Source organism: Dendrobates tinctorius, unplaced genomic scaffold (assembly GCF_039654945.1).
Source record: "Dendrobates tinctorius isolate UK_male_01 unplaced genomic scaffold, ASM3965494v1 ptg000368l, whole genome shotgun sequence".
NCBI lineage: Eukaryota > Metazoa > Chordata > Amphibia > Anura > Dendrobatidae > Dendrobates > Dendrobates tinctorius.
The window spans coordinates 72694-83395 of record NW_027362034.1 but is presented as its reverse complement, the minus strand read 5'-3'; the positions used below and the strand labels follow the sequence as shown (position 1 = coordinate 83395).

Sequence of the window (10702 nt, the reverse complement as noted above, 5' to 3'; positions counted from 1 at the left end):
AACAGTGTGTGTGTGTATATATATGCATATATGTGGGTGGGTGATGGTGGTCTGGCACTTTTGGAACTTTGAAATGCAATAAAGGATTTGCATAGGACTTCAGGAGCGCGGAGGTCTTTCTTCATGGATGCATGTTAAGTACGGGCGGAAGCCAACCCCTGCTCTAGCAGCACACTGAGTCCTCAGCAACAATCTCAGTTGAGCCACTCTTCTTCCAGCTTTCTTGCATATAAACTGTCGGGATCCCTCAGATTACTCTTTCATCTGAAGGACCGATGTTCTTAGGTGTGAAGCACCATATGTCTCTAATCAATTGCTCCGTCGAGAAGGATAACACAGACACGGCTGTATAATACCACTCGGGATGCCTCTCAAGACGCCTCTGGCTTATCAGTTAGGCTTCCGTCTTTTATAGTAAAGAATTTAAACATTTTACAGACATGCGCAGTACAAATGATTTTACAACTTGTTTTAGACAAAGAAAGTCATTTAGGCGAAAAAGCAGAGGTATTTGACCTTGGTTCACAAGGGAGATGTCTGAGACATCTCCTCGAAGAACAGATAAGGTTTTAAACAAGAGAATGCAACATAGACAGAACTCAATTTAACTCCTTCAGTTCCTATCATTCCCCCCTTTGACATCTTCATTTTCCACAATCTGGAACACTGGATCCTGCAACAACAGCGGATAGTGGCTCGTTCACCAGGTACTATCCCAGGCCGACGGGTTGCCCAAGGGAGACAGGTCTTCTACCTTCTCCATCCCCCAGATACTGAAGCCACGTCCATCATTGCAAGAGTACGCTCCTTCATGCCAGAAATGAGATGTCAATCTAGGACTCAAAGGAATAATAGTTAAATTCTTGTTGTTTACAGTCAAACTTCCTTATCTATTTCTACATCTTTTCTTGCATACAGAGATACACCAAAAAACAAGTTTCAATAGCACATATATTACAAAGATACAAACAACAATGATTTTGGACAGCAACGGTGGTGTTCAATATATCCAATATATCCCATATTTGGTCATCTAAGTAATCTGTAGCCCTGACTAATTTATCCCACATTTGAGTAATCATAGGATAAATAAAAATAGAGCTGACAATTTTATTAGCCACACTCATCTGCACTATATGTGGTCTCCCAGAGAGGCGAGGTGTATTGTCAGCAGCTCTTTTGTACAACGTGTGTTTAGGTATGCTCTGAGTATTCAACTGGTCATTCGGAATAACAAAGGTAGCTGGAGTCAAACGACCCAGAGTACAAGCACCTTTTACCCCTACTGGCAACCATTTATATGCATTGTCTCCACATACCCAGAACATGTCACTAGGTAGGTCCCATAGGGCTGAATGTTGTAATACCAGTCTATGAACTAAATCTATGAACGCAGATACATTCTGAAGCATACACCAATTTGGAAGTTGTCCTAAAGGGCTACACTACCCTACATCGGGATTTCCACAGGTGGGAGTTCCTTTCTCATATCCAGATGACTCGTTGCAAGGTATATTACCTGAAATATTAAAACAAGTTTCATTATTGCCCTGGGGAAATAAATTGGAATACTCCCAGGACGTATTATGCAACCTTCTTTCTAGCAGTATTGGTTTGAAGGCATCAGTAGAGTGGGAAGTTACATTAAAACTAACTTGTAGGCCATACATTGGAATTTGCCCCAGGTAGGTTAATCGAGTTCTATTCCTGGGTACCCAAGCCCCCCCTTTATATGCCAGATATTGAAGGTATGTATTACTTCCTGAAAGATTACCCTGCCACCAAGGGTATCCTACCCATCCCACAATAGGTATTCCAACAGTTGTGTTCCATAACTTCACATTATTTGTGGCATTATTAGCAAGTGTATCAGAACAACTGGTCCAGGCAAATAATTCCTCGGGTGGCATAGGAATAACAAGGAACGGAATACTAGTGGCCGATACTGGTGAATGTGTGCAGATCCAGCAATCTGCTGGAGACTGAGTGTCTTTTGACCAATCATTTAGTATTTTTTCATGATGTTGTATAAACTTATTATTCAAGGACATTGGAGAATTTAGATTGTCCCACGCAGCTACCATTATTACAGATAATGCAACAAAACCAAACCAAAACATTATGCACTCTTATGCTTTGTTAATTCCTGTGGCTAGTTTGCAATGCGATGCGTGGATCCAGGTTGGTCTTCCTTCCAACTTAACAGAAGTAGGCGTTGTTAGGAGTACTTGGTAAGGTCCTTGATATCGGGGTTCAAGGGTCTTTCTGGAGTGTTTCTTGACATATACGTAATCACCAGGTTGTAGACAATGAGTTCCTTCCACACTATCTGGATCTGGAATGGAAGAGAAAACTAGAGAATGCATTTGAGTTAAATGCTTTTGCAACTGGATTACATAACTTGTCAAATTATCCACATTGAGTGTTAAGACCTGTGGGTAGTACAACCCTGTGTTTGGTGGTCTTCCAAACAGTATCTCGAAGGGTGACAGTTTAGTTTTCCCCGTGGGTGTGTACCTTACTGAGAATAATGCTAATGGGAGACACTCTGGCCATGGTCTATGGGTCTGCTCCATGGTTTTCTGTATTTTCAATTTCAGTGTCCCTTTCATTCTTTCTACCTTCCCTGAACTCTGTGGGTGGTAGGGTGTATGAAATGCCTGTTCTACACCTATCATTTGCATGACATTTTGCATTACCTCAGCAGTAAAGTGTGTACCTCTGTCTGATTCAATTGTTTCAGGGACACCGAATCGTGGTATTAGTTCCATCACCAGTTTCTTTGCAGTGGCTCGAGCTGTAGCCGTTTTCACCGGGTAGGCCTCTGGCCATCCAGAGAAGAGATCTACACATACTAGGATATTTGCATACACTCCTACCTTGGTAGCTGTATGTCGTCAATCTGCCGTCTCTGAAACGGGTAGAGAGGCCTAGGTGTCGCTTTCTTAGGGACTTTTACTGTTTTACCTGGGTTGTGCTGTGCACAGATGAGGCATGATTGTACAAGTTTCGCGGCTGCGCAACTGAAGCCAGGAGCGATCCAGAAGGCATCTACCATGGCACACATGTGACTTTTTGAGGTGTGATTGGGGCCATGTGCTGCTTGTGCCATGATTGGGAACAGGGACTTTGGTGGGCACAATTTATCCTTATTCTCCCATACTCCATTTGAGTTCAGCTCAGCTCCCAGTCTCCCTCGGTGTACCTTCTCTGTTTGGGCAGCCTTTTGCTGGAGGGATTTCAGGACATCTAGACCCAATGTGGCTGGAATACGCTGACTCCCCGCCACCGTCCACTGCTCTCTCTAGGCCGCCTTGTGCTATTTTAGCAGCCTCGTTCGCCCTTCTATTGCCCTCTACCTCCACGGAGTCACCTTTGTGTGTGCTTTTACCTTGACAATGCCAACCTGGACTGGTAACATCAATGCCTCCATCAATTGTTTCACCAGCTCTGCATTTTTAATGGGCTTCGAATCTGTGAAAATATTAGCGACTTTACCTGCAGCGGCTCTACACGCCTCAGTGAGTGCCTTCAACTCTGCCTCCTGCGCCGACATGTGAGGAGAGAGTGGTTCCGCTCGGATTACCTCATGTGAGGATACTACTGCATACCCAGTGTAGAATCGTCCATCCTGGTGGTATCTGGGGCCATCTACAAAAAAGAAACTCAAAGTCTGCATTAGGAACAGGTTTTTCATGAATGTGTGCAAACCCAACTGTCTCCTGACTCATCAGTTCTATGCAGACATGTTCATGCGTCATGTCAAAGTATCCTTCCTCACTTGCCAATACGGTCACCAATTCCCCCTTTTCTGAATCCACAGGCAGGAGGGTGGCTGGATTCAGAACGTTACATCTTTTGAGGAGTGACATACTCAGGAATTAGTAGAGCACACTCAAGTCGGAGCTGTCTGGCCATAGACAGATGTTTTGGTTGAACTTGTAGGAGTATGGCATGGATCGTCAGTGTCATCTCACATGCCTTCCCTATTACGTCTCCACTTTTTTCCTTGTGCTCCAGCATACATGACAGGTCGTTTTATTATCCTTGTTTGCTCAATTTCTTTAGCTACCTTAAGGAGGTCTTTCGGATCTACATGTCTCCATTCAGGTCTGGCTGTCTGTACTGCGTCTCGTAAGTCTTTGTTCATACCGTCAATGAATGCATTCACCAGTATTCTAACATCAAGTGGGTTTATGCAAATGTACCCCATGTCTGCCCATTTCAGCTGTAACCGTCCAAGGTATATCTCTACTCTCTCTCCTCTTTGCTGTGTCACATTAGTCAGGAGTACAGACTGCTCTGATTGTTCCACTGCAGCCCATTGTCTTAGTGACTCACAGTACGTCTCCCCAGATCGTGCAGATTTATCATCCATGCCCCAAGCCTGATTCTTTGTCACATCTGTGTGTGTCTTAATTATATGATCTAGTGCGTCACCTGCCTTTAAACTCATCAACCTCTCTAGGTCTGCCCAGGTACACTTATATGTCTGCTGTACTTCCTTTATGTGTCTGTAAAACGGGAATGGTTGGTCTTCAGGGGCAGGCAGCTGCTTCAGCAAAGCTAGCTGGTCAGAGGGGCTCCAGGGATAATACACCTGTATCTTTCTTATTCTAGTCACACTTCTAGGTCCTGATGGGGTTGGCCGTCTGATGTCTACTGTCAGCTTACTCCTCAAGGGCCAATGTCCCCACTACCCACTATCCACACTATTATGTCAGCTTCTTATGATCTTGTCTGGATAGGATTTAGTGCAATTCTCTTAGGTCAGTAGCACAGGTCACACAAGTAGCTATTCAGTCTGGATTTGTCTGAGTCTGACCACAGTGTTTACAAGTCCATCTGTTTTGTCTGGGTCTCTGGTTACACTTTGTCAATCAAACATTCATAATACACCTTCCATACTGCTGCACATTCTCAAGCATCATTTATTCACTTGCTATTTTCTTCCCTTGTCTGTGCCTTTTTGTACATCCAAACATTCACACTCTGGTATTTTTGCCTTTTTCAATGTTTGTCCCACTTGTTTTACTGCTTCCTTCCTTCTCTGTCTCTTGTAATTTGACACAATTTGCTATACAAATCAATCACACAACTAGAAGCAGGTTCAAACACATTAATGACCAAGCAATCACTTACAATTCCCTTCTAAATTAGGCACCATATCTTACTTTTAACTTCCAATCTTCAATTAAGTACTGTTGCTTTAAAATGCACAAATCTTTCAGCGTGTACCTTACGGATAGAATTACAGAGAATTTTGAGCACAGCTCACACTCAGCAGAGATAAGAGCGAAGGGAGAAGAAAAACTACGCAGCGGTATCATTCCCCCCTCCCATCAGAATGCAGCGTCGTCCTTCACAGAATTCTGTAGTTCTTTAGACTTATCAAAATCAATTTCTACAAAGAAACTCAAAATCACGGGATTTCACTGTAAGGGCAGATAACTGTATAATGAGATTAACCATGTCTTGCCCTTTTTCTGGCCAAATGCATTCAGGAAACTTTACAATGTAATGCCACATATAACACGAACTATATCATTACTCAATTCATTCAGTCTCAGATGTAGATTTGAAATATCTATAACGCATCTGTCCGGGATTCCACCACAACTAGAAAGGTCACAAATCTCTTGACACAAAAATGATGTGTGATGATTCATTCATACGTGCTCATTCACTGATTTTTTTTTACTCAATTACTCATCTTTCATCTTATTCAGAGGTTCTCATAGACATATATACAAGGATTCACACAGCCTGCCTATCTTGCACTTTGGATTTGATTAATACTTTTTCCAGGTTCTTTGCTGCACTACTTCCATATCTATCCTCAATTATATCACATAACCGATTTCCTTCTTCAGGTGTCTTTCCCTGACTGTTCCCCATCTTATCTTTTATTCTTATCCTGTCTCTCTTGTTGTCTTCCTGTTAGTCCCCTGCCTTAGGTGGTGTATTGGGTAAGCTCAAGACTAGGCTCTACTATACCTCGTTACCTTCTTCCTAAGGTGCTAACAGGCTAAATGGAGTGTCTGTTCCTCGGTGTACTACGTGTTTCGTGTACTTATATGCTATGTAGCATCCGAACAGAAATACTCCCACAACACACAGGATTGTAAATAAAGTGTCCATCTACTGGGGTTCTTCAGTCATATCCTGTCACAGGCTCATTTCACGGTCCTGTGCTCATTCGGTCACACTCTTATCTGTCACAAGGTTTATTCGTAAAGGGTGTTGATTTAAGCTTAGGCGGTGACCTCCCCGAAAGGACGCTGTCACATGGCCCAGTTAGGCAATATCACCACTCTTTGAACGAATACCTACTGTGCAGCTTATTTGTCTACTTTCCACAACCTTTCAAATCAAAGTAGCCATTCAACAACCTCCTCTATTCCTAGTGCGGAACCGTCTATTGTGAAAAACTTGTCCGTCCGGGCTGCGCAGTATGAACTGTTCACCCAGCCTTATATTCCATAATGTCAGACCTCTCCCATTTTGATTTGCATCAGCTCTTTTTCTAAAAATAGCTGTGCACACACAGAACCTACAGTAACCTCTCATTCGAGCAGAAATTACATATGCGTGTCACACCCGATTTCCTCAGAGTTCTTATATGGACCTGATTTTACGGCCCCCTCCTCTACTAGATTCCCCTTTATACGGACCTTAGTTATAATGATAGATTATGAAGAGCAGAGAAGAGAAAAATTGATCTCTTACCTGGCCAGGTGTTTAGGTCTGCTGTTCACAATTTCATCAGTAACTGGAGTGGTCTGTAGATCGGGTAGTCTTGGAGAGGTGCCTATATCAGGTCCCTGTTCGGGCGCCAGGAAACTGTCGGGATCCCTCAGATTACTCTTTCATCTGAAGGACCGATGTTCTTAGGTGTGAAGCACCATATGTCTCTAATCAATTGCTCCGTCGAGAAGGATAACACAGACACGGCTGTATAATACCACTCGGGATGCCTCTCAAGACGCCTCTGGCTTATCAGTTAGGCTTCCGTCTTTTATAGTAAAGAATTTAAACATTTTACAGACATGCGCAGTACAAATGATTTTACAACTTGTTTTAGACAAAGAAAGTCATTTAGGCGAAAAAGCAGAGGTATTTGACCTTGGTTCACAAGGGAGATGTCTGAGACATCTCCTCGAAGAACAGATAAGGTTTTAAACAAGAGAATGCAACATAGACAGAACTCAATTTAACTCCTTCAGTTCCTATCATTATATAATGGCCCCAAGCTGTGCTGTTAAAAAATAAACAAACCCAGTTATTCAACTCTCTCTCCGGTGTCCAGCGCTGTCTCCGGCGGTGCAGGGAATTCCGAAATCCCAATGCTATGCATTCTGGGTTGTGCATCACCACCTCTGCACATGTGCCGGGCTGTTCTGTGACGTGATGTGGTGCTTTCCCAGGACCGTCTAGTGAGCGGTCCTGGGATCACTCTCCACTGTAGTTATAGTACGGCAGGCACAGAGGCGGCGATGCGCCGCCTGGATTTCGGGATTCCCTGCACTGCTGGGCTAGGAGCCGGAGCCAGTACTGGACACTGGAGAAAGAGGTGAGTAACTGGGTTTGTTTATTTTTTAACAGCGCAGCCTGGAGCCATTTACTAAAGCTAAATATGCACACACGCTGTACACCTGTATAGTGTGTGTGTGTGTGTGTATATATATATATATATGCGCACACTGTTCGGGAGTGTATGCCCGGACAGTGTTTTCAGATTACGGAGGATTCCGATTTCTAATTCAGATCATCATCATGATCTGGCTACAAATCGGATCGTAATTTAAAATAACGATCAGCCTGAAAATCGTAATAAATTACGATCTTCAGTGATCGGACCAGCCAACACTAATTCCAAATATGCAGCATTGTACTGGCCATACCTGTCCTGGATGCTGCCCCGTTCAGCCTCGCCTGTCTGCGGCATGCACGGACTGAACTGCCATCGCCGGCTGATTCCTCGACTCTCGTAGTTCAGTCCTGCAGATCCGTGGACAGGTCGGGCTGAACTCCGGAGCTCAGGTGAGATACGCCATGATTTGCAGATGCGTTTTGCCTGCTGCTTCCAAGCACTTTTTAAGCACTTTGCAAGCGCTTTGGCAAAACGCTTCTGCAAATAGGGGACGTGGCCAAGCTCTGCTATGGGCGTGGCCATGCCCTGCTATGGCCTAAACCGAGCGTATTTGGCGTGGTTTGCAGGCATTTTTCGGGAGGTTTCCCTCTTGCCCATTCCCATTCCTTCTGGGATCCGCCGGAAAATAGCTTTGAAGCTATTTTCCGGTGGGGTGTTTTCCGGCCCCGGCCAGAATCCGCCCGTAACCCGCACCATAGACATGAAAGGGCGGGTTTCAGGCAGGAAACACAGCACGGAATACGCCTGTAAATCCAGCTTGTCTGGATAAAGCCTGAGGCCTCGTGCCCACTGACGGAAGGGGATTGTGGAGCGGCATCTCCGCAGCGGCTGTAATTGCAGTAGCAATTGGAGATCCCACAGGAATCTATTTGTGCCTGCAATTGTGGCCACTATTGTGGTACCCTAATTCTGTATCAAAATCTTCACTTAACTCTCTGGATTTAGGTGCAGGTTTTAGTGCAGGATTTCAGCCCCTTGTCTGAATGGCTGGAATTTTGTTTGTATAATGGCAGCATACATTGACATGCTGCACTGCATGTTTTTTTTTTGTAAACAAAATTTTTTCATCAGCATGTGGATGGGATTTACACATTAATGCTGCATATGACCCCAGCCTAATGGACCATTCAGTTATGCCTTAGGCCAAAAGCACACTGGTGATTTTACTGGTGTTTTTTGCGTCCTGCACAATCCTCTCAATGAGACAACATAGGCAGCGCGGACGTCACGAACGTCCGCGCTGCCCACCCGACGGCTAGCGTGCCCACCCGCCTGAACGGAATGCCCCATTCAGGCGGGCGGACCGCCCAGTCGTTCATTCAGACGTCCAGCCGCACGCCGCGTCTGGATGCGGCTGTCAACTAGACGGCCCGTTCAGCATAGTGGCGATCGGCCGTGCTGAACGGCCGTCTAGTTGAAGGGTCTAAAGGTACCCTAAAAATGTGACCTCTTTCAAGTTTGGAAGTAATTTTAATTTTAAACAAAAATATATAATTTTCCACTGGGACAATATATGCTGTAAAAAACTATTGGATGGCCCCTTCACACTAGATTTTGCTTCAGTTTTTTTATTATGAAATCAGAAAATCTGGAGCAAAATGTGAGTATTTAATGTGAGATATGAACAGAGGCTTCTGATTAGGATATTTTTTTTGTGAATTTATCCCAAAACTCTGTCTGCTGCTTGTTACACTTTTTCTGTTATTTCCTCTACTAATACTTTCATTTTAAATTAGGAAATGGACACAGCCGTATGTTGATATTTGGAACAAGAGACAATCTCCATCTACTGGCACAAAGTAAAGAGTGGTTTGCTGATGGCATGTTTTTCACTACACCAGCCTTGTTTAAGCAACTTTACACAATCCATGTAGTCCACAGCGGCCTTGTTGTTCCTGTAGTGTTCACCTTGCTGACAGACAAGAGCCGTTCTACATACCAGAGGTTGCTGCAAGAGCTGAAGAACTTGCAGCCTGGACTGCAGCCAGACAACCTGATGTTGGATTGTGAACTAGCTGCAATACAGGCATTTGAGAGTGATTTCCCCAACCTTGTGAAGACTGGTTGCTTTTTCCACCTTTCACAGTCGGTTTGGCGTAAAGTTCAAAATGAAGGACTCAAGATGCAATACCAAGGTGACCATGAATTAGCTCGTTGGATACGCATGATACATGCCCTGGCCTTTCTACCACCACAGAATGTTGTGCAATCATTTGAAGAATTGGTGGAAGATCCTGACTTTCCACAAGAAGCAATACCTATTGCCAACTATTTTGAAGACAGCTATATCGGTCGAATGAATCGCAGAGGACGTCAAGCAGCTTTGTTTCCAGTTCAATTCTGGAATGTGTATGAACGAACATTGAATGATCAACAGCGAACAAATAATGATGTGGAAGGATGGCACCGTAGCTTTCGAGAAACATGTGGTACTCTTTTCCAAAATATATACCGGTTCATTAACTGTCTGAAACATCAGCAAGAGCTCCATAGTTTTGAAATTATTCAGATAATAGCAGGAAATCCCATCGCTGCAAGAAACAAAAAGTATGCTGCAATTTCAGCAAGGGTTAAACGTATCGTGCAAGATTTCGATAATAGAAGCTTGATGGATTATCTGAGAGGCATTGCCTACAGCTTTGATTTTTAGTTCATGGTCACATATTGTATGTTTTGAGAGCAGTGTTTTTAGCATTATAACCTGTAATTTGTATTTTTTCTTTTTCTCTAACCCTTCCCCTCTATACCTTTTTATGTTTCTTGTTAAAACAGTTTTGATATATACAGTTAAAGCATAACTCTGCAAAAAACATGTTATGTTATAGTACCTGTGCCCATGATTTTCATTTCCAAAGGAGACCTTCCAGCAGCTTCACTTCTGTGTGAAAAGTCTCATCCAAGTTAAAGCTCCAAGTGCTGCAGGATTTCAGTGGTTGCTAAGGAGGTTGTTTCTCCTTTGTAGCAGTACTTGTGGATGGATTCTAGAGGGCGCGGCTGCACAGGAGCATGCAGCTAACAATATATTCCCTATGATGTATAAAGGGCTGC

At 43.8% G+C, this 10702-nt stretch overlaps 1 long non-coding RNA gene across 1 annotated transcript; it reads right to left on the bottom strand.

Moving 5' to 3' along the window:
* Positions 1-348: 348 nt before the first annotated feature.
* LOC141075740 (uncharacterized) lies at positions 349-4663 on the bottom strand. The gene is made up of 2 exons (XR_012227334.1): positions 2128-4663; positions 349-1519 (listed from the first exon to the last, which is right to left on the bottom strand). It is a non-coding gene; the product is annotated as an uncharacterized lncRNA (long non-coding RNA).
* Between the last annotated feature and the right edge of the window lie 6039 nt (positions 4664-10702).